The following is a 24,055-nucleotide window of genomic DNA, read 5'->3' on the forward strand; positions in this document are numbered from 1 at the left end:
GGGGCCGATCGGAGCTGCAGAGTTTCGGATGCATTAAGCCCCACCCACAGGCTTCTGCAGCGCAATTTGGAATCGCTGATATTTTTTCATGCAAGGTGCGTATAGGGATGCCTGAGAACGGGTCTAAAAGTCGGATCTGAAACACTCCCAGTTTCAAGTCTGCCCAGCGCTTAGAATCAAAATGGTAAAATAGGGCCCCAAGACTCAATGATGGCATGTCTTTGACTTCTATTAGCTTTCCTTCTATTGATTCAAAATTACTCAGTTCAATATGTTGACTGTATCACTCAATTTAACGTGCGACATTTTAAAATTAAGCTATCTCAATTTTCCCCTCACATCGCAGTACTACAGGATGTGGAACAGACCCCGAAGAAAATGAATATAAAACCTTACATTTGTATAGCACTCCACCATATCTCTCAGAAACATCACAACGTACGTCACAACAAGCCAAACCTGATGGGCTGAGCCTTGAGATAGTGAACCAGCTTCCCATCCATTGACTCTGTCTACACTCCCCGTTGCCTCGGCAAAGCAGCCAGCATAATTAAGGACCCCACGCACCCCGGACATTCTCTCTTCCACCTTCTTCCGTCGGGAAAAAGATACAAAAGTCTGAGGTCACGTACCAACCGACTCAAGAACAGCTTCTTCCCTGCTGCCGTCAGACTTTTGAATGGACTTACCTTGCATTAAGTTGATCTTTCTCTACACCCTAGCTATGACTGTAACACTACATTCTGCACTCTCTCCTTTCCTTCTCTATGAACGGTATGTTTTGTCTGTATAGCGCGCAAGAAACAATACTTTTCACTGTACGTTAGTACATGTGACAATAATAAATCAAATCAAAATCAAATCAAAGGTTGAATGGAGACTAGATAGAGGTGTTCAAAGCCATGGCTGGAATTTTCCAGCTGTTCTCGCCGGTGGAATCTTCTGGTCATGCCGGAATATCAGAAGATCCCACCAATGGCGATTGGTAGGCCGCCTCCACCAACGTGAAACATGCCACAGGGGGGCGAGGGGGTGGGTGGGGGGGGGGGGGGGGGGGGGGGGTGCGAGGGGAGGGGAGGGGAGGGGGTGCGAGGGGGAGGGGCGCATGGAAAATCCCGCTAGGTGAAGTAGATAGAGTCAAACTCTTCCTATTGGTGGAAAGGTCGAGAATCAGAGGACACTAATTTAAGATGAATGACAAAGGAAGCAATGGCAATGTGGGGGATAAGCTTTTTTAACACTGTGAATGGCTAGGTCTGGAGTGCGTTCCCTGAGAGTGTGTTGGAGCAGATTCGAGTGTGGATTTTAAAAGGGAATTGGGGGAGCACCAATTCGCTGGGGCGTCGGGGAATGGTGGGGGACAGGCATTCGATGAGTTGCTCCTGGCGAGAGCTGGCACTGACACGGTGAACTGAATGGCCTCTTTCCATGCTGTCACCATCCCATGATTCTTGCTCCTGTGCCTACATGTGCGGACATTGAACAAGGGCAACATCACGGTCAACAATTAAACCTTCTACGGTGAAATGCTTTCGCAGCATTTACAGTGTGCGCTCAACTGGCCACTTGGCAGAGATAGCAGAGGGCTGACAGTGAATGTTAAACCACATCCCAGGCAACAGTCAGCAGCTTTGGAATAAAACTGTTGGAAGAAGCAGGGGAGAAAAGGGGCGGCACGGTGGCACAGTGGTTCGCACTGCTGCCTCACAGCGTCAGGGACCCAGGTTCAATTCCACCCTCGGGTCACTGTCTGTGTGGAGTTTACCCATTCTCCCTGTGTCTGCGTGAGTTTCCTCCGGGTGCTCCGGTTTCCTCCCACCCTCCAAAGATGTGCGGGGTGGGTTGATTGGCCATGCTAAATTGCCCCAAGTTTCAGGGAGATTAGCAGGATAAATATGTGGAGTTACGGGGATAGGGCCTGAGTGAGATTATGGTCGGTGCAGACTCAATGGGCCAAAGGGACTCCTTCTGCACTGTAGGAATTCTATGATTCTAAGAATTCCTTCAAAAGGTTGAATAATATGGGCAAATCAGACTACTGGCATAACACCCTGTAAATCACAAGAAATCATTCAACAAGCGGCAGGGTGGCACAGTGGTTAGCACTGGTGCCTCACTGCACCAGGGACCTGGGTTCAATTCTGGCCTCGGGTCACTGTCTGTGTGGAATTTACATGCTTTCCCTGTGTCTGTCCAAAGATGTGCAGGGTAGGTGGATTGGCTGTGCTAAAATTGCCCCTTACTGTCAGGGAGTTTAGCAGAATAAATAGGTGGGCTTACAGGGCTTGGGTGGTATTGTTGTCGGTGCAGGCACGATGGGCCAAATGGCCTCTTTCTGCACTGTAGGATTATATGATGGGCCGAATGGCCTCTTTCTGCACTGTAGGATTATATGATGGGCCGAATGGCCTCTTTCTGCACTCTCGAGATTCTGTGATTCTATGATTCTATGGAATAGTGTCACTAGCGTTTTAAGGGTTAATCTCTCATGAAGTGTTAGGAATGCCCAACAGGACCACACTTTAATCAAAGGGAAGTTTCAATAATTCAAACATTTTTAATCACTAACATTTCAAGCAATCAACCATAATGTAATACAGCTGTGAGGCAGTAGTGCAGCGAATACGAACATATTGGGTGAAACTATCGATGGGTTCAAATACATATATCGATAAAATATTTTTTTGTGAAGAAAATAATACATCTGGGCACCTCGGGGAATTCTTATATTTTAATTTTGAATGTGGAACTCCTTCATATCAGGTAAACCTCCATTCTGGCCAGCTCTTCATTACCCTCATAGAAACATAGAAAATAGAAGCAGGAGTAGGCCATTCAGCCCTTCGAGCCTGCTCCACCATTTTGTTTTGCTACGGCTGATCATCGAATTCAATATCCTGATCCCGCCTTCCCCCCGCCATATCCCTTTAGCCCCAAGAGTTATATCTAATTTCATCTTGAAATTATCCACACGTACAGTTCCTTATGTCCCACATTCCTCCCTGATAGCACTGTGGATATACATGGATTGCGACGGTTCAAGAAGGTGACTTACCACTACCATCTCAAGGGCAATTAAGGATGGGCAATAATTGCTGGCCTAGCCAGCGATGCTAACATCCTGTGAAAGAATAAAAGCAATGATACTGGTTCAGCGGCGGGCCTGGGAGGTGGAAGGGTAGGCCTGTCACTGGGACCCCTCCCACTCAGCTCCAGAAAAACCTACAAACCAAATCGCTAATAGATGTTTCATTATTGGTTGCACAGGCAGCTAGAAGTATGCCAATGGTCTTTCGTGCTGTGCTGTAGCTTCAACAGAGTAGAGTGGAGCAGTGGTTATAGGACTGGACTCGTCACCGAGAGGCCACTCCAGAGACCATTCACTCTTGGCCTGAAGTTGAAGGAAGCTTGCCATCCTTACTTGGTTTGACTTATACGGGACTCCAGAGCCATTCCAAGTTGATGGGCGAATGTCACTGGCTGATTGAAGTGGCCATGCAAGCCACTCGGACAAGACTATTAAGGATGGGCAATAAATACCAGCCTTGCCAGTGTTGCCCACATCTCAAGAATACATTAACAAAAGAGGCAGCTGACGCTTCATAGTGCTCCATTACTCACCTCCTCAGCCCCCTCCCCCCCTACCCCCCGACCATATATGTGGGGTTTCCATGGTCTTTGCCCCTCCTTATCTCTGTAATCTTCTCCATCTCTACTGTTGTCTGCGCTACTCTAATTCTGGCCTCCTGAGCATCCCCAACTGCCTGGACCATAAGCTCTCTCAACCTTCCTACCCCACTTTCCTCCTTTAAGACACTCCTTCAAACTTACCAAGCTTTCAGTAACCTGCCCTAATATTGTCTGATGGGGCTCAAGGTCATAGATTGTTTTATAATCCCTTGTCTTGGGGGTGTTTTGTTATATTAAAGGTGTGTGAATACACGTTCTGAGGTATGAGTGTACTCTCCGTAAAATGCAAATCGAGATGGAATTTTCAGGAAGGGATTTTCTGGTTCTGTCAACACCGGCACCCCGCCCAAAATCAATAGAATTTAGGCTGTTCTCTAAATTCTCCGGCCCTGTTGTGACAATTCCCAGTAAGGACCAACGCCGGCATCTCCACATCGTGATAATTCCCACCATGGACGGGAATGTCCTCAAGGTATCTCAACACACCTTATGGCAAATTTTTATTCTTTTTTATTCATTCATGGGATATGGGCATCGCTGACTGGCCAGCATTTATTGCCCATCCCTAGTTGCCTTTGAGAAGGTGGTGGTGAGCTGCTTTCTTGAATCGCTGCAGTCCACGTGCTGAAGTTGAAGGAAGCCTTCCATCCTTACTTGGTTTGACTTATACGGGACTCCAGAGCCACTCCAAGTGGATGGGCGAATGTTACTGGCTGATTGAAGTGGCCATGCAAGCCACTCGGACAAGACAATTAAGGATGGGCAATAAATACCAGCCTTGCCAGTGTTGCCCACAAGGCCATTAGGGAGGGAATTCCAGGATTTTGATCCAGCAACTGCGAAGTAACGGCGATATATTTCCAAGTCAGGATGGTGAGTGGCTTGGAGGGGAACTTACAGATGGTGGTGTTCCCAAGTATCTACTGCCCTTGTCCTTCTAGATGGAAGTGGGCGTGCGTTTGGAAGGTGCTGTCGCAGGATCTTTGGTGAATTGCTGCAGTGCATCTTCTAGATAGTGCACACTGCTGCTACTGAGCGTCAGTGGTGGAGGGAGTGGATGTTTGTAGATGGGGCGCCAATCAAGCGGGCTGCTTTGTCCTGGGTGGTGTCGAGCTTCTTGACTGTTGTTGGAGCTGCACCCATCCAGGCAAGTGGGGAGAATTCCATCCCACTCCTGACTTGTGCCTTGTAGATGGTGGACAGGCTTTGGGGAGTCAGGAGGTGAGTTACTCGCCGCAGTATTCCTAGCCTCTGATCTGCTCTTGTAGCCACTGTGTTTATGTGGCGAGTCCAGTTGAGTTTCTGGTCAATGGTAACCCCAAGGATCAATGTCCATTGATTCCAGTTTCACTAGGGCTCCTTGATGCCACACCCGGTCGAATGCAGCCTTGATGCCAAGGGCTGTCACTCTCACCTCACTTCTGGAATTCAGCTCTTTTGTCCATGTTTGAACCAAGGCTGTAATGAGGTCAGGAGCTGAGTGACTCTAGAGAAATCCAATCTGGGCGTCACTTAACAGTTATTGCTGAGCAGGTGCTACTTGATAGCACTGTTGATGACCCCTTCCATCACTTTACTGGTGATCGAGAGCAGACTGATTGGGCGGTAATTGGCCAGGTTGGATTTGTCCTGCTTTTTGTGTTCTGGGGCACAAATCTTCAGTACTATTGCCAGGATGTTATCGGGCCCATTGCCTTTGCAGTATCCAGTGCCTCCAATCGTTTCTTGATCTTAAGTGGAGTGAATCGAATTGGCTGGAGACTGGCATCTGAGAGCTGGGGACCACTGGAGGAGGCCGAGATGGATCATCCACTCGGCACTTCTGGCTGAAGATTGCTGCGAATGCTTCAGCCTTATCTTTTGCACTGGTGTACTGGGCTCCTCCATCATTGAGGATGGAGATATTTGTGGAGCCTCCTCTTCCATATGAGTTGTTTAATTGTCCACCACCATTCACGACTGGATGTGGCAGGACTGCAGAGCCTAGATGTGATCCGTTAGTTATAGGATCGCTGAGCTCTATCTATCACTTGCTGTTTATGCCATTTGGCATGCAAGTAGTCCTGTTTTTTGGTAGCTTCACCAGGTTGACCCCTCATGTTTAGGTATGCCTGGTGCTGCTCCTGGCATGCCCTCCTGCATTCTCCATTGAGCCAGGGTTGATCCCCTGGCTTGATGGTAATGGTTGAGTGGGGGATATGCTGGGGCCATGAGGTTGCAGATTATGCTGGAGTACAATTCCGCTGCTGCACCTCATGGATGCCCAGTCTTGAGTTGCTAGATCTGTTCGAAGTCTGTCCCATTTAGCACGCTGATAGTGCCACACAACATGATGGAGGATACTCTCAGAGTGAAGGCGGGACTTCGTCTCCACAAGGACTGTGCGGTGGTCACTCTTACTGATACTGTCATGGACAGGATGAGGTCATGGGTGTTTTTTCCTTTTGTTGGTTCTTTCACCACCTGCCGCAGGCCCAGTCTAGCAGTTATATCCTTTAGGGCCTGACCAGCTTGATCAGTAGTGCTGCTGCAGAGCCACTCATGGTGGCGGACATTGAAATCCCCCTCCCAGAGTACATGTTGCACCCTTGCCGCCCTCAGGGCTTCTTCCAAGTGTTATTCAACATGGAAGAACACTGATTCATCAGCTGAAGGAGGATGGTATGTGGTAACCTGTAAAAGGTTTCCTTGCCCATGTTTAACCTGAAGCCATGAGACTTCACGGGGTCCAGAGTCGATGTTAAGGACCCCCAGGGCAACTCCCTCCCAACTGTATACCACTGTGCAGCCAGCTCTGCTGGGTCTGTCCTGCCGGTGGGACAGGACATATCCAGGGATGGTAATGGGGGTGTCCAGAATGTTATCTGTAAGGTATGATTCTGTAAAAATGACTGTATCACGCTGTTGCTTGACTAGTCTGCGAGACAGCTCTCCCAATTTTGGCACTTGCCACCAGATATTAGTAAGGATCACTTTGCTGGATGGTCAGAGCTGTTTGTTTTGCCATTGTCTTTTCCGGTGCCGAGATCGATGCCAGGTGGTCCGTCTGGTTTCATTTCTTTGTTGAGACTTTACAGTGATTGATACAACCGTGGCTCTGGAGTCACATGTAGGCCAGACCAGGTAAGGACATTAGTGAACCAGATGGGTTTTTCCGACAACCAACAATGATTCCATGGTCATCAGTAGACTCTTAATTTCAGATATTTTTTATGGAATTCAAATTCCACCATCTGCTGTGGTGGGATTCGAACTTAGGTCCCCAGAACATTAACTGAGTTTCTGGATTAATACTCTAGCGATAATACCACTCGGCCATCACCTCCCCGAATGAAGTATGTTTTGAAGTGTAGCTACTTGATGTAATGCCAGAAGCATGCCAGTCAATATTCGAGCAGCAAGATCCCACAGTTGTTTATGCGATAATGATTAGAAGATAATTTTTGTACAGTGATGTTGGTTGAGGGGTAAATATTGGGCAGGGCACCAGGGAGAACCTTTCTGCAACCCCACTATTCCTTGTAATAATGACATGGGTTCATTTACGTTTGAGGCCTTGGTTTAATGTCTCATCTATGGCATTTCAGACTAGATATTTCGGGGTTTTATTTAGTAATGTTGGTTGTGGAATGTATATTGTTCAGGGCACTGAGGAAAACTCCCCTGACCCTCTTTCACTTCCACCAGTCAGCTTATTCATTGAATATCTCATCCCCAATGTGAATATAATTACTAGTTGTGCAGGTTTCTCCGTAACTTGGTCTGGAGATATTCAAACACAAGTGATGGGTTCCTGCACATACCGCACATCGGGCTAACTAAAGGAAACAAAAATATTCTGAAGAGACATTTGCCCCAACTTTGGCAAAAATAAAATGCAGCAAATCTAAAATTTAAAAAACTTACAGAAATGCTGGAAACATGTGGCAGGTTCAAGAGCGTCTCTATGGGTTAATGTTTCAGATAGAACTTATTCACCAGAACTGGATTCTGATAAAACTCTTACATGTGAAGCATGATTGCTTTTACTCTTTTTAGATGTTGCATTCTGTAATAAGTCCGGTTCACCACTCAGGTGAGTAACAATGGCAACTTTTATTTGCATATAACTATGAAGCAGAGGCTTGCAGCCTCATGGCTGCCAGTCAGCTCCCGAGAAGGTTCTGGAGCAGAAACTCAAGCTCCCCCCCAGCCTGCTCCCTGTTTGGTTCTCTGGGTCATGTGACCCTTACTCTGCTGATTGATCCTTAAAGGGACAATCATCACACCCTTCCTATCTTTTTCTGCTTTTGCAGACCACGTTGTAGTCATTGGCTGAAATGCCTTGGCAACAAGGTAAAGACTGCGCCGACTATTTAACACCACTTCATGGACTATTTCAGTTCCCCCGTCTGAGGACAGGGTGTTGCATCTGAGCAATGAACCTGCTGCATGCGGCCCTCTGGACAACTCAGGAAGGCGTCGATACTCCGACCAGAGCTTGGCTAACCTGCCTGTTACTGGTGGATGTGTGCACCTATGGCGTTAATGTTTAGGATGTTGAATTTGATGATCAGCCATGATCAAAATGAATGGCGGAGCAGGCTCGAAGGGCCGAATGGCCTACTCCTGCTACTAGTTTCTATGCCTCTATGATTCCAATGGTGGAATTGAAAGCCTCAGGACTTATCATTTAGGCTAGTTTTGCGTTTTTGTCAAAATGCCCCTCATGTGAAAAGTTGCGGTCAGCTCGCTCTTGCCACTTCTAATTATTTAAATACCTTGGAGAGAGGATCTCTTAGAACTGGGCGCTACGGCACTGGGAGGACACAGCATTGCTAATCTCTGCAGCTGGGTGTGTTTCATTTCCAAAGTGTTGGGAATGAAACCTCTGACATCAGTCTCAAAGTTGGCAGAGCCAAAATGATTCAAATCAGCTAATCTTTACGATAATGCCTCTTAATAGCTGTCACGAACATTGCCTCGATAGTCATCATTAAGTCCGTCTGTCAGCTTACCTTATCTTTACTAAGGGAGAAATTTCTACAGGGTGCATTCTCCTGACGGATGGCAAAACCTCAGTGGAAATCCTGGACAAGTACGTATACCTCCTGTTCTCCAGCTTTGAGGAACAGGAAATCCCGGAAAATAGTCCACCTTCCCTCAAATGTTTTCAGTCATTTTACTTTTGTCCGATAGGTTCATTTCTAATTGTTATTCAGTCACCACGTTATGCAATTCCCATCATTCCAGTAAAATAAATTATGTGAGATACTACTCCCTGCTATAAAATACGAGCAATAAAATCTATGACATAACAACGGCATAAAGATATACAACAAAATAAAAATCCCCACAAAACTACCCATAAATTTGCCTCCAGCGCCTCTGCCCAACCTTTCAACAGTCACATATTGCAGGTTTTTCAAGACCCTTCACTTTATGCACACCCACTCCCTTCCAATAAACAGGCAGAATTTGGAACACAATTGGCTATTGGCATGCAAACAAATACAACAGCTAGTGACACACAGCAGAGTTCTCGAGAGCTTCTTTGTGGCGTTCCTCTCCATTGCCTCCACCCTCTGCCTCAACATGAATGCACTGACATCCTTTTGCCCATCTCAAAGTCCAAGGTGTCACTTGTCGAGTGGACCTCGCCGTCTAACCTCCTCCCAATCTCTTCCCTTATCAACCACCCAACTGGCTCCCTGCAATCGCAGAATTGTTGCAGGGCAGAAGAAGGCCATTTGACCCCTTGTGTCTGCACAAGCTGTCCGCATTACCATTATGACTTTGGGCCATTCCCCTGCCTTTTCCCTGTAACCCTGCACATTGTTTCTATTCAAGTAATCATGTAATTTCTTCGCCTCGCATTAAGGGGAGTTATAGTGGAGTGTTAGGCTGTGCTTTTGCCACATCAAAGATAATGGGCAAGATTCTCTGGCCTCCCAGCCCCGTGTTCCCCGCTGGTGGGAGGTGGCGCATTGTTTGCTTGCGGCGGGATTCTCTGCTACACCCGCTGTCAATGGGAATTCCCATTGACGTCATCCTACGGTGGTGGGAAACGAGCGGGCGGCGGTGTGCTGCTAGTAGGACTGGAGAATCCCACCTGCATGAATGGCCAGAGAATTCCGGCCATTGTGATATAAGATTGAACTGTGTTTTATTCAAAATGACTGAACACATTGGTTTGCTAAACCTTGTGGAAGTACATGGTCTGAGCATAATGAATAGGGGGGCAAATAACAAAGCAGGAGATTTATCAATAATTAACATTCCATAAGACCATAAGACCATAAGACATAGGAGCAGAATTAAGCCACTCGGCCCATCGAGTCTGCTCCGCCATTCAATCATGGCTGATATTTTTCTCATCCCCATTCTCCTGCCTTTTCCCCATAACCCCTGATCCCCTTGTTAATCAAGAACCTATCTATCTCTGTCTTAAAGACACTCAATGACTTGCCTCCACAGCCTTCTGTGACAAAGTGTTCCACAGATTCACCACTCTCTGGCTGATGAAATCCCTCCTCATCTCTGTTTTAAAGGATCGTCCCTTTAGCCTGAGGTTGTGCCCTCTGGTTCTAGTTTTTCCTACTAATGGAAACATCCTCTCCACGTCCACTCTATCCAGGCTTCGCAGTATTCTGTAAGTTTCAATAAGATCCCCCCTCATCCTTCTAAACTCCAATGAGTACAGACCCAGAGTCCTCAACCGTTTCTCACATGACAAGCTCTTCATTCCAGGGATCATTCTTGCGAACCTCCTCTGGACCCTTTCCAAGACCAGTACATCCTTCCTTAGATATGGGGCCCAAAACTGCTCACAATACTCCAAATGGGGTCTGACCAGAGCTTTATACAGCCTCAGAAGTACATCCCTGCTCTTGTATTCAGCAGAAAGGTTCAACCGGACCATTCTGATTTAATTGTAACTTTTCAACGTCAAATGGGCAGGATCAATCTGCCAACAAGCTCTGCAGGAAACAGAGAGAGAAGAGTACAGGTGAGAGGGACGGAGCAAACAAGTAGCAAAAGCGAGAGAAAGGAAAGATGAGAAACAAATCCAAAATTTTGAAATTTACGGGTGATTCAAAACACAAGCTGGCATGGGCAGGATGGGCTGTATGTTCTTCTACTGTGCTGTGTCCTTGCTGATGGGGCAGTGGGAGAGTGAACCTGGTGCAGGGGTGTAAGAAGCCCTGTTGTGCATGGTGGATTTGGAGCAATCATACCTTGATGATCCTTTACGATGCAGGAGGAGAGAAAGAAGGCACCTTTGGTTCTGCTGAGAGTGATGATGTGGAGATGCCGGCGTTGAACTGGGGTAAACACAGTAAGAAGTTTAACAACACCAGGTTAAAGTCTGTTGGACTTTAACCTGGTGTTGTTAAACTTCTTACTCTGCTGAGAGTAACAGGGGTGGACCCAAGTCCTAAAATAACAGAGGATAGAACCATAGAATCCCTACAGTGCAGAAGGAGGCCATTTGTCCCATCGAGTCTGCACCAGCAACAATCTCACCCAGATCCTATTCCCATAACCCCACTTATTATTTACCCCGCTAACCCCCCTGACAGTAAGGGGCAATTTAACATGGCAAATCAACCTAACCCGCACGTCTTTGGACTGTGGGAGGAAACTGGAGCGCCCGGAGGAAACCCACGCAGACACGGGGAGAATGTGTAAACTCCACACAGACAGTGACCTGAGGCCGGAATTGAACTCGGGTCCTTGGCGCTGTGAGGCAGCAGTGCTAACCACTCTACCACTGTGGGCCTCCCCAGAAAAAGCAGGAGTAGGTCACTCAGCTTCTCAAACCTACTCCACCATTCAGTTAGATAATAGCTGATATGTACCTCCACTCCTTTTATTTGTCTTTGACCAATATCCCTTCTTTCACAAAGTTCTCATTTCAGTTGATCCAGGATCCACAACCATCTGAGAGGAGAACAGCTCCAGATTTCTAGCTCCCTCTGAGTGAAAATATCCTTCCTGAATGCACAATTTTTAGTTATTCTTGTGATGTGGGCATCACTGGCAAAACCAGCATCCTTAATTGCCCTTGAGAAGGTGGCGGTGAGACACCTTCTTCAACTGCTGCAGTCCATGTGGTGTATGTACACCCACAGTGCGATAGGAGGGAGTTCCAGCAGCAACAGTGAAGGAATGGTGCTATAGTTCCAAGTCAAGTTGTTGAGTGACTTGAAGGGGAACTTGGAGGTGATGGTGCTCCCATGCACCTTATCCTTGTGGAAGAGATTGTGAGTTTAGAAGGTGCAGTTGAATGAACCTGGGGCCAGAATTCTCCTGTCCCGTAAACCCCGCTACACTGCCAGTGAGAATGGAGAATTTTGCGCTCAGCCAAATCTCCATTCACTGCAGGGGGACTGGAGAATCCCATCCGCGGTCAAGATCGGAGTATCCCAGCCTTGGTGAATTGCTGCAGTGAATATTGTAATATACTGTAGTACATACTGCAGTCACTGTGCCAGTGATGCGGGGAATGAATGCTTAAAGATGGTCTGTTGATCAAATGGATTGCCCCTTAGTGTCCAAAGATGTGTGGTTTAGGTAGATTAGCCGTGGAAATGCGCAGGGTTACTGGGAAAGGATTTGGGAGGACAGGAGATTGGACCTAGGTAAGGTGCTCTTTTGGAGAATCGGTGCAGACCCGATGGACCATATGGTCTCCTGAACCGTAGGAATTCTATGGTTCTATAGTTTCCGGTGCTTAAGTCAATGCCATGTGGTCAGTCTGCTTTCATTCTTTATTATTAACTTTGTAGTGGTTTAATACAACTGAGTGGCTTGCTAGGCCACTTCAGAGGCCATCTAAGAGTCAACCACATTGCTGTGGGAATGTGGGTCTGGAGTCACATGTAAGCCAGACCAGGTGAGGACAGCAGATTTCCTTCCCTAAAGGACATTAGAACGTGTCACTGTGGCTCTGTGGTAGAACTTTCATCTCTGAGGCAGAACGTTGTGGGATCAAGTTTCTACTCCAGTGAACAAAATCTAGCTGATACTCCCAGTGCAGCAGTGAGGGGGCCATCTTTGGATGAGATGGGAAACCGATGGCTAAACCTCTCAGGTGGAGGTAAAAGATCCCATAGCATTATTGGGAAGAAGAGCAGGGAAGTTTTCCATTGTATCCTGGCCGATAACCATCTCTCAACCAACGTCAGTCACATCTGGTCATTTTCACATTACTGTTTATGGGATCTTGCTGTGCACAAATTGGCCTGCCGCACTTCCTACATTGCAACAGTGTCTATACTTCAAAAATAGTCCCTTGGCTGTAAAGCGCGGTGGGCCATCCCAAGATGGTGAAAAGTGCAAAATAAATTCAAAGCTTCATTAAATCCAGGAACAAAAGAGATATTAACCCATTTGAAGTAAACCAATTAACAAACCTGTTTCATTCATGGAGAGAGGAATTTGACGTGAGCCCATTAACTATTCACGTGACAGCATCACTTTCAGGCTAATAAGCACAAAGGAGAATTTAACAATGAAGCAAGTTCAAATCATTGATTGCCGTTTCCTTATTAAATATCAGTCCAGGATCTTACACCCGACAATGTATTTGCATTTCAGACAGGCAGCTTAGAACCCACAGGCAAGCGCAGCAAACTTGAAAAATAAATGCCATTTCCTTTGGAGGGTGGAGCTTCACACTTCATCCAGAGGACAGAAGTGGGTGAGATCATCATAAGACCACAAGATTTAGGACAATTAGACCCATTCAGCCCGTCAAGTCTGGGCCGCCATTCAATCATGGGTGATGTGTTTCTCAACCCTATTCACCTGCCTTTTCCCTGTAACCTTTGATCCCCTTACCAATCAAGATCCTATCTATCTCTGTCTTAAATACGCTCAATGACCTGGCCTCCACAACCTTCTGTAGCAATGATTCCACAGATTCACCACCCTCTGGCTGAAGAAATCCCTCCTCATCTCGGTTCTAAAGGATCATCCTTTTATTCTGAGGTTATGCCCTCAGATCCTAGTCTCTCCTATGAATGGAAGCACCTTCCCCCACGTCCACTCTATCCAGGCCTTTCAGTATTCTATCATTCATGCGGCATGGTGGCACAGTGGTTAGCACTGCTGCTTCGCAGCACCAGGGACCCAGAGATCAATTCCAGCCTCAGGCCACCTTCTGTATGGAGTTTGCACATTCTCCCCGTGTCTGCGTAGGTTTCCTTCGGGTGTTCCACTATCCTCCCGCACTCCAAAGATGTGTGGGTTAGGTTGACTGGCCATGCTAAATTGCTCCTTAGTCTCAAGGGGATTAGCAGGGTAAATATGTGGGGTTATGGGATAGGGCCTGGGTGGGATTGTGGTTGTTGCAGACTCGATGGGTCAAATGGCCTCCTTCTGCACTGTAGGATTCTGTGATCCGATCACTGGGGGCACACTGTTGAAAAATGAATCGCTTGCAAGAGCAATAGTTGCGTTTGGAACATGAATTTGGAGTTGGGGAAATGAATGTGCCGGAGGAATTGAGTGAACTGGCTCAATGTGTCTGCTTTGTTTGGTGGAGTTACCTGTGCGCGATGACATTGGAGAAATGCCCCGACTCCCCTCTCTTTTGTACGAGTTTAAAATCGAATGAGGATTGTTCGACAGCATGCATGGCAGAGGTTCATAAGTGCCGCCATGAGCTTAGATTGGGCACTGTGGGTAGCACAGTGGTTAGCACTGCTGTTTCACAGCGCCAGGGACCCGGGTTCGATTCCAGCCTTGGGTCACTGTCTGTGTGGAGTCTGCACGTTGTCTGCGTGGGTTTCCTCCGGGTGCTCCTGCTTCCTTCCACATTCTGAAAGACGTGCTGGTTAGGTGCATTGACCCAAACAGGCACCGGAGTGTGGCAACTAGGGGAATCTCACAGTAACTTCCTTACAGTGTTAACGTAAGCCTTACTTGTGACTAATAAATAAACTTTAGATTGTTGGGAACATTTTTGTGAAGTGAAGCCCGAACAATCTGCCCAAAGAGACAAATCTATCACTTTGACTAAAGGGCTTCATAGAATCATAGAAACCCTACAGTGCAGAAGGAGGCCATTCGGCCCATCGAGTCTGCACCGACCACAATCCCACCCAGGCCCTACCCCCACATATTTACCCACTAATCTCTCTAATCTACGCATCCCAGGACTCTAAGGGGCAATTTTTAACCTGGCCAATCAACCTAACCCGCACATCTTTGGACTGTGGGAGGAAACCAGAGCACCCGGAGGAAACCCACGCAGACACGAGGAGAATGTGCAAACTCCACACAGACAGTGACCCGAGCCAGGAATCGAACCCGGGACCCTGGAGCTGTGAAGCAGCAGTGCTAACCACTGTGCTACCGTGCCGCTTGTTAAAAACATGTGCACAGAGTGTTTTTTTCCCCCAGCTCATCTGAAAGGACTGTTTAGTAGCGGGACTTGCTTAACACAGTTGACCATTAGCTGTGAGGTTACTGCTACAAGTCATGAGCAGGTCGGTCAACCACATTTGGTTGACTTTTTTCTTTTGCTGAACAAACAAAAATTGGTCAGATTCAGCATTACTCTATATTCCAATCGGGGCAGGCTGTGAAAGTACCGCAGAAAGAACAAAACACAAGGAATGGGAAATAGCACAAAGCACCGAAAGATATTGAGCTTGGACTGGGAAATGATCACAGCACTGATTTTCAAAAGGTTTCCCCCTTGAAAGCCACACGGCAAACACAACTGATGATTGTACGACCAGCTTGCTTGGCAAAGGTTTCAAGCAAGGGTCTTTAGCAGAACACTCGCAAACCAAGTTGTAGAAGTCACTGCAAGTTCACATTAAATAATTAGATTAAGTAATGAAGGGCAGCGTGGTGGCACAGTGGTTAGCACTGCTGCCTCACAGCGCCAGGGACCCGGGTTCGATTGCCGGCTTGGGCCACTGCCTGTGTGGAGTTTGCACGTTCTTCCCGTGTCTGCGTGGGTTTCCCTCCGGGTGCTCCGGTTTCCTCCCACATTCTGAAAGACGTGCTGGTCAGGTGCATTGGCCCAAACAGGGGTGCCGGAGTGTGACGACTCGGGGAATCTCACAGTAACTGCATTGCAGTGTTAATGTAAGCCTTACTTGTGACTGATAAATAAATAAACTTTAAATTTAACTTTAACTTCTAACTTTAAAATTTGACTGTGGATTAAAAGGTGCTGCAGCGGCCTTGTCAGAAAAGAGAGGATTTGGCATCACGACAAAAACTGGTCCCGATATTAAACAGGGGGAAAAGAGCATTTTGAGAGATTGATAACATGTGGACACTAAAGGTGTGATGTACCGGCCACGTTCGCCCCAAAACCGGAAAATCCCGCCCAAGGCCAACGGACCTTTCAATGGTCCACCCCCCCCATCCCACCCACTATGATTCCCGTGGCAGGCGGGACGGGAAAATTCCCCCTAAGTGTACAGATAATACTTCAAAGAAATGATTATCTCCTTTTCCAGATAAATGGCAACAGAAGGCTCCAGGAGAGATTCCACACCTCATTGAATTCCATGGCAGTAGTTTAAAGTTTATTTATTAGTGTCGCAAGTAGGCTTATATTAACACTGCAAAAAAGTTACTGTGAAAATCCCATCGTCGCCTGTTCGGGTACACTCAGGGAGAATTTAGCATGGCCAATACACCTAACCGGCACGTCTTTAGGACTGTGGGAGGAAACCGGAGCACTCGGAGGAAACCCACACGGACACGGGGAGAACGTGCAGACTCCGCACAGACTGTGACCCAAGCTGGGAATTGAACCTGGGTCCCTGGCGCTGTCCGGCAGCAGTGCTAACCACTGTGCCATCGTGCCACCCACTATTTTGAAGAAAAGCAAGGGGAGCTTTCCCAAGGGCGCAATCTTACCTTCCATTCACTCCACACTCCCGCTGCAGCGAGCTTGGAAAATTTGACCGCCAGCCAAATCTCCGTTCACTGCGGCGGGATGGGAAAATCCCACCAGCGTGAACAGTGGTAAGATTCCGGCCCAAGTGTCTGACTAGTACTTATTCCTCAACGTCACTTAAAATTAAACAGATGACGTGATCATTATCACATTGCTGTTTGTATAGGAATTTGCTGTTTGTCTGCGTTCTCCTACGTCACAAGTAAAGCATTTAAAAAACAACCTAAATGGCCGCAATGCATGGGGTTTCCTCCGGGTGCTCCGTTTTCCTCCCGCAGTCCACAGATGTGCAGGGTTTGTGCACTGGCCATGCTAAATTGGTCCCTTGGTGTCCAAAGATGTGTACGTTATGGGGGATTAGCAGGATAAATGTGTGGGGTTATAGGTGTAGGGCAGGGTGTGGTTAAAATGCTCTGTCAGAGAGTCGGTGCAGACTCAATGGCCCGAATGGCCTCCTTCTGCACTGCAGGGATTCTACGATTGTCTAAGATTGTAAAGCTCTTCAGGTGCAATGAGATTGCAAAAGACAGAATAAAAAGACATGTTATTTTTCTTCCCCAGGGTTTTTGCGCACAAGCCTACAAGGCATCTTCCTTGCTTGTGTGTACCCCCAGAATTGGCTGCAACTGATTAAAGGGCTCTGTCACACTTGGGGTATCCAAAGAAGTTGCCCATTGCTGGTATCGCCAGTCCCTTTGGATAGCACCTTCGCCCAGGTCTCTGTAGAGCTCCCTGATTGGGCAGGCCTCAATTAAGGAGTTTAGGGTGGCACGGTAGCACAGTGGTTAGCACTGCTGCCTCACAGCGCCAGGGACCTGGGTTCGATTCCTGGCTTGGGTCACTGTCTGTGTGGAGTCTGCACATTCTCCCTGTGTCTGCGTGGGTTTCCTCCGGGTGCTCCGGTTTCCTCCCACAGTCCAAAACACGTGTTGGTTAGGTGAATTGGCCATGCGAAATTCTCCCTCAGTGTACCCGAACAGGCGCTGGAGTGTGGCGACTAGGGGGTTTTCACAGTAAACTTAATTGCAGTGTTAATGTCAGCCTATTTGTGACAGTAATGAACTTAACTCATATTCCAGCAACTCCAACTCATGGACCTCATTGAAGTCATTACATGAGCCATCCAACCTCGTGGGGCGGAACAGAGTAGTGGACAAAATCATGAATCGCATTCTAATGTTGGCCAGAATTCTCCAGCCATTCACGGCGGCCGGATTCTCTGGTCCTGCCGGCAGTGCACCCCTGCCCGTGGTCTTCCCACCAGCGTGTGGTGACATCATTTGATTTGATTTTGAGTTGATTTATTATTGTCACATGTATTAGCATACAGTGAAAAATATTGTTTCTTGCGCGCTATACAGACAAAGCATACCGTTCATAGAGAAGGAAAGGAGAGAGCGCAGAATGTAGTGTTACAAAACACAGTCATAATTAGGGTGTAGAGAAAGATCAACTTAATGCAAGGTAAGTCCATTCAAAAGTCTGACAGCAGCAGGGAAGAAGCTGTTCTTGAGTCGGTTGGGACGTGACCTCAGACTTTTGTATCTTTTTCCCGATGGAAGAAGGTGGAAGAGAGAATGTCCGGGGTGCGTGGGGTCCTTAATAATGCTGGCTGCTTTGCCGAGGCAGCGGGAAGTGTAGACAGAGTCAATGGATGGGAGGCTGGTTTGCGTGATGGATTGGGCTACATTCACGGCCTTTTGTAGTTCCTATGGGAATTCCCATTGACAGCGGAATCGAGCAGAGAATCCTGCTGCTCGCAAATCCGGCAGGAAACACGCAGCTGGGGGGGCCGGAGAATCTCACCCCTATTCTTTCTACTGGCGGTGAGGCTCATTGGAAATCATGATGGCTGGAATAACGAAATCTCCGAGCGCTGAAACACGGATATGGGAAATGATTCTTCTTTTGTGTTAAAAAAAAACCCTCACTTTTCGTGTCTGGTTTACATTTTTGAAATTTCAAGACAACCCACTCGAAAACCAGATGGTCCAGTTCAAAACCGGATCGGTGGCAAAAAGTATCGGAACCCATCAAATTCCAGGCTGGAAATGGAGATACGCTAGATGGGCCTGGCTCATCGTTTTGTGACAAATCTTCATGTTAATGGGCTGCCCTTACTCTGACATGTATAGCGTTTCCTCATTTGGACTTTTTCTAACACAGTTTTGCATTAGAAAATGCATAATTCTTATTGAATACAAAAACACCCCACAAACATGAGGTCAGGGCAAGGGTCCTGTTGTTTTCAGAATCCGTATTCAGCATTGATTCTGGAGAAAACACTGTTCATTTTAATGCATGCATCAGATTTTTGACTATTACACCAGACACGCTCACACCCAGTTCCACCAGAATCGTTGGATTGGAGAAGGTTTACAGCACAGAAAGAAGCCACTCGGCCCAACGTGTCCGTGCCGGCTGGAAAATGAGCTGAAATAGCTTCAGAGAGGCTGGCTATCCCTTCACCAAAACTAATTAATTTACAAAGGTTCACAATACTCAGGTAGATCCTTCCCAGCACAGAGTATTCACCCCAAGTTCAGTGACCTGGACACTCCCGACCAGAATTCTCTGGCCATTCACGCCGGCAGGATTATCCAGGGCCGCCAGCAGCGCACCCCCTCCCGCGGGTTTCCCGCCGACATGGGGGTGACGTCAATGGGAATTCCCATTGACAGCGACGGGACCAGAGAATCCCGCCCGCTAGCAAACACCTCCCGCCGGCAGGAAACACACGGCTAGGAGGCCGTAGAATAATTCCAGCCTTTATGTCTCTGTAGAGCTCCCTGATTGGGCAGGCCTCAATTAGGGAGTTTAGGGCGGCACGGCGGCACAGTGGCTAGCACTGCTGCCTCACAGCGACAGGGACCCAGGTTCGATTCCCAGCTTGGGTCACTGTCTGTGCAAAGTCTGCACGTTCTCCCCCTGTCTGCATGGGTTTCCTCTGAGTGTCCTGGTTTTCTTCTACAGTCCCAAGGACGTGCTGGTTAGGTGCATTGACTGTGCTAAATTCTCCCTCAGTGTGCCCAAACAGACACCAGAGTATGGCGACTAGGGGATTTTCACAGTAACTTAATTGCAATGTAAGCCTACTTGTGACACTAATCAACTTAACTCATATTCCAGCAGGTCCAATTCATGGACCTGGTTGAATGACCAAGGTTGAAGTCATTACATGAGCCATCAAGCCTAATCCCACCTTCCAGCTTTTGGTCTGTAGCCCTGCAGGTTAGAGCACTTCAGGTGCATGGCCAGACACCTTATTAAACAAGTTGAGGGTTTCTGCCTCAAATGGTTCAGCTATGCTTGGCACCTGCCGAATGATCCTGGAATAAGATTTACAATAAACCTTCCCCTATTGATCTTTTACCTGCCTTGTTTGTTTTTCTCCTCATCTATATCACTTTTGTAACCCACACGGTGTAACTCCGGATGCTTTGTCAGATCGTGCATTTGTCAACCTGAATGAGACCCTTATCACACAATGATGGGTGGAGAGGGTTCGATTCCCGTCTTGGGTCACTGTCTTGTGTGGAGTTTGCACATTCTCCCCGTGTCTGCGTGGGTTTCCTCTGGGGGGGGTGCTCCGGTTTCCTCCCACAGTCCAAAGATGTGCGGGTTTAGGTGGATTGGCCGTGCTAAATTGCCCCTTAGTGTTAGGGGGACTAGGACACAAACAAGTGCATGTGGTCATGGGGATAGGTCCTGGGTGGGATTGTTGTCCGTGCAGACTCGATGGGCCGAATGGCCTCCTTCTGCACTGTAGGGATTGTATGATTCTAGGATTTTCAAAAGCGTATTTTTTTTAAACTTTGTGGAAAATTCAAAAATATTAACAGAGCATTAAGTACCACACAACTTTGGTGCTTTTTACATCAAGCTGATCCCGTGGCTTCCAATAAACTGGAGTTAATTATTCTGACTGAATCTTGTGAGCAATTGGCTAGCATGAAGAAACTTGTCTGACTGGTTGTCATTGTCAAATATCATTTCTCACACTTGAAGTTTATATGCTGTAACACACCTGAAAGAAGAGCTTCAGGCTGTAACATGGCTGACTAACTTATAACAAATGTGTTTGTAGAATTCCCTCAGCAAATTATTATTTTTCACAGCAACTGCTGAAAAAACCCAAACTCCTTTAATCCAGTCAAATAAATGTGTGAACAATGAACGTCACATCCCCGTCCTGTAAACAATATAGTCAAGTCTGCTAACTGTACATACAGTCCGCAGTCCAAATCTGAGAATGCATGTGCCCATTATATTTAGGAACATAGGAGTTGGAGTAGGCCATTCAGCCCTGTTTAAGTTGATTTATTAGTCATAAGTAAGGTTTAACATTAACACTACAATGAAGTTACTGTGAAATTGACCTAGTCGCCACGCTCCGGCACCTGTTTGGGTCAATGCAGAGCGTGGGAGAAGACCAGAGCATCCGGAGGAAACCCACGCAGACACGGGGAGAACGTGCAACCTCCACACAGACAGTGACCTAAGCCAGGAATCGAACCCGGGTCCCTGGCGCTGTGAGGCAGCAGTGCTAACCACTGTGTCACCGTGTGCTGTGGTCTCCACTCCACTTTGTTGTCTGCTCCCCGTAACCCTTAACTCCCTTATCTATCACAAATTAACTGTGCCTTGTGTAAACTCAATGGCCCAGCCTCCACTACTTTCCGGGGAAGGCAATTCCACGCACGAATGATCCTTTGAGAGAAAACATTTCTCCTCATCTCCGTCTTAATTGGTAGATCTCTTATTCTTAAACTGTGTCTCCCCTAGTCCTAGATTCTCCCACAGTGGAAACATCCTTGTCGTATCTATCCTATTTACTTGGTGAGCTCCGGTTCTGAAGATGTTTGGTAGCAGTTTGCAATCTGTAGGGAAGTGCCAATATAGGCAGTCCTGTTAATGCGGGTCAGGCTTTCCTGTTTGTGAGACATTGCAACTTTCTGTTTGTGTCTCATGAAAATGTGTACAACAGAATTCCCCTGACAATCAAGCCCACATCTGAATCGTGCTCATTTTACTAGTGCTGCCATTCAATCCATTATACCTACTTGAAATGAACATTAAGGGATTTAACAACTTTGCACATGATATAAACAGTACATGAACTCTCAGAGGCACTTTATACAAATATCATTGCATTGACTTGTGATTTCACTACTCATTCATTACACAGTGAATGTCCATTCAGAGCAGAATTTCAATAATAGGGCCCTCCCATGTTAGGTTGAAAACTCCTCAATGTATTGTCCATTCTTCTCTGATTAACACTATGGGTAGAATTTTCCCATCCCGCCCTCCCTGGGAATTGTAACAGGCTGGACACAGACCATGCAAATGTCCGTTGATCTCAAGACGGGATTTTCCGGTTTCAGGGTGAGTGCAGCCAGAAAATCCCGTCCTAAGTGTTATCCAATCAAGTCCACTTGTTCACATTTGGGGGTGGCACGGTGGTTAGCACTGCTGCCTCACAGCTGCAGGGACCTTGGCTCGATTCCCGGCTTGGGTCGCTGTCTGTGCGGAGTCTGCACGCTCTCCCCGTGTCTGCGTGGGTTTCTTCCGGGTGCTCCGTTTTCCTCCCACAGTCCAAAGATGTGCGGGTGAGGTTGATTGGCCATGCTAAATTGCTCCTAAGTGTCTCAGGATGCTTAGGTTAGAGGGATTAGCGAGGTAAGTATGTGGAGTTACGGGGAAAGGGCCTGGGTGGAATTGTTGTCAGTGCAGACTTGATGGGCTGAATGGCCTCCTTCTGCACTGTAGGGATTCTATGATTTCTATGTTTAAAATCCACGTCCAACCCTTTGCTTTTGTAACAGAGTGGATTGTCCCTTAGCTGACTATAGCAGAATTCACAGCATAATAACATGCATCAGTTCTGAGTAACTTGCATGATTATCCATTCCTGTACAATAACACTGACTATTCCGTCTTGTGTACATAACACCAGCATGTTTAGGCCCTGCCCTTCCCAGAATCCAACACATCGCTCTCTTAAAAAATGACTAAATGTGGGACAATTACAGACAGTCCAGCACGGACTGCTCCAGTTTTCTTGCTGTTATGCCACTTAGGCCGGAATTCTCCGGCCGTTCACGCCCTGCCGCCGCGGCCAAAGAGGACGGAGAATTTGGCCCTCTGCCAAATCTCCGTTCACTGCAGTGGGATGGGAGAGTCCCGCTGGCGTGAACGGCCGGAGAATCCCATCCATAGTCATTCTGTAGGGGAAAATTGCACCCATTACGTTCAATTGATTATTAAGCTTGTAGCCCCTGACCCCAAAAATCAGCACACTCTGACCGTCCTGTCACTGTGGCTGGGAGAAATATGGCAAAATCTTGCTGCTATTCACACCAGTGGGATCTTGCAGTCCTGCCGACTTTTGGCGGCGAGGGGTACATTCAATGGGAAACTCCATTGACGATGGTGAGACTATCAGACCCCACCACCAGTGAGTGGCAGACCGCCTCCCACCTCCGTGAAACAGCGGAGAGGGAGAAAAATCCCACCCAAAATTTGCATGGATCAGGATTTTTAAGACATGTAAAGTCAATATTTTTCTATAATTTTTTTAATATATCAAAATTTTAAAAAAGTACAAAACTGACCTGTTGTGGAAAGTGCAATCATGCAAATCCTGCAATAATCTAGCTTTAATTGTATATTCTCAATACATGTTTAATGTCATTTGAGCACTTCTTTCCACAGGTGGTAGTCCACTCTTTAGTCCAGATCGCTCTTCCATATTAGGCAGGATTTTCTCTCATAGGTCTTTTTTGATTTGATTTATTATTGTCACATGTATTAAGATACAGTGAAAAGTATTGTTTCTTGCGCACTATACGGACAAAACATACCGTTCATAGAGAAGGAAATGAGAGAGTGCAGAATGTAGCGTTACAGTCATAGCTAGGGTGTAGAGGAAGATCAACTTAATGCAAGGTAAGTCCATTCAAAAGTCTGACAGCACCAGGGAAGAAGCTGTTCTTGAGTCGGCTGGTACGTGACCTCAGACTTTTGTATCTTTTTTCCGAAGGAAGAAGGTGGAAGAGAGAATGTCCGGGGTGCGTGGGGCCCTTAATTATGCTGGTTGCTTTGCCGAGGCAGCGGGAAGTGTAGACAGAGTCAATGGATGGGAGGCTGGTTCCCAACATTTACTGCATGTGTGGCAAGAGGTACCTCTGTGGAAGCCCATTGGATGACCTGTGAATGCCAGTCATCACCTGGAAGGCTTCTTAATCATCACAAAATAGATTGAGAGACTCTGAAGAGGAATCAGTTGCCCTTCCTTCATCCTTCGCAATTTGCTCAGTGTGAAATTAGGCAGAGATGGTCTTTCCCTTTAATTCTGCCACCTTGGGCTTTTGTGGACAGAGAAATGGCTGCTCTCTGCTGAATGAATCAATGAAGTAAATAACCTCCTATGCATAGAAGAAGCAACCC

This window comes from Mustelus asterias, chromosome 20, assembly GCF_964213995.1.
Source record: "Mustelus asterias chromosome 20, sMusAst1.hap1.1, whole genome shotgun sequence".
Taxonomy (NCBI): domain Eukaryota; kingdom Metazoa; phylum Chordata; class Chondrichthyes; order Carcharhiniformes; family Triakidae; genus Mustelus; species Mustelus asterias.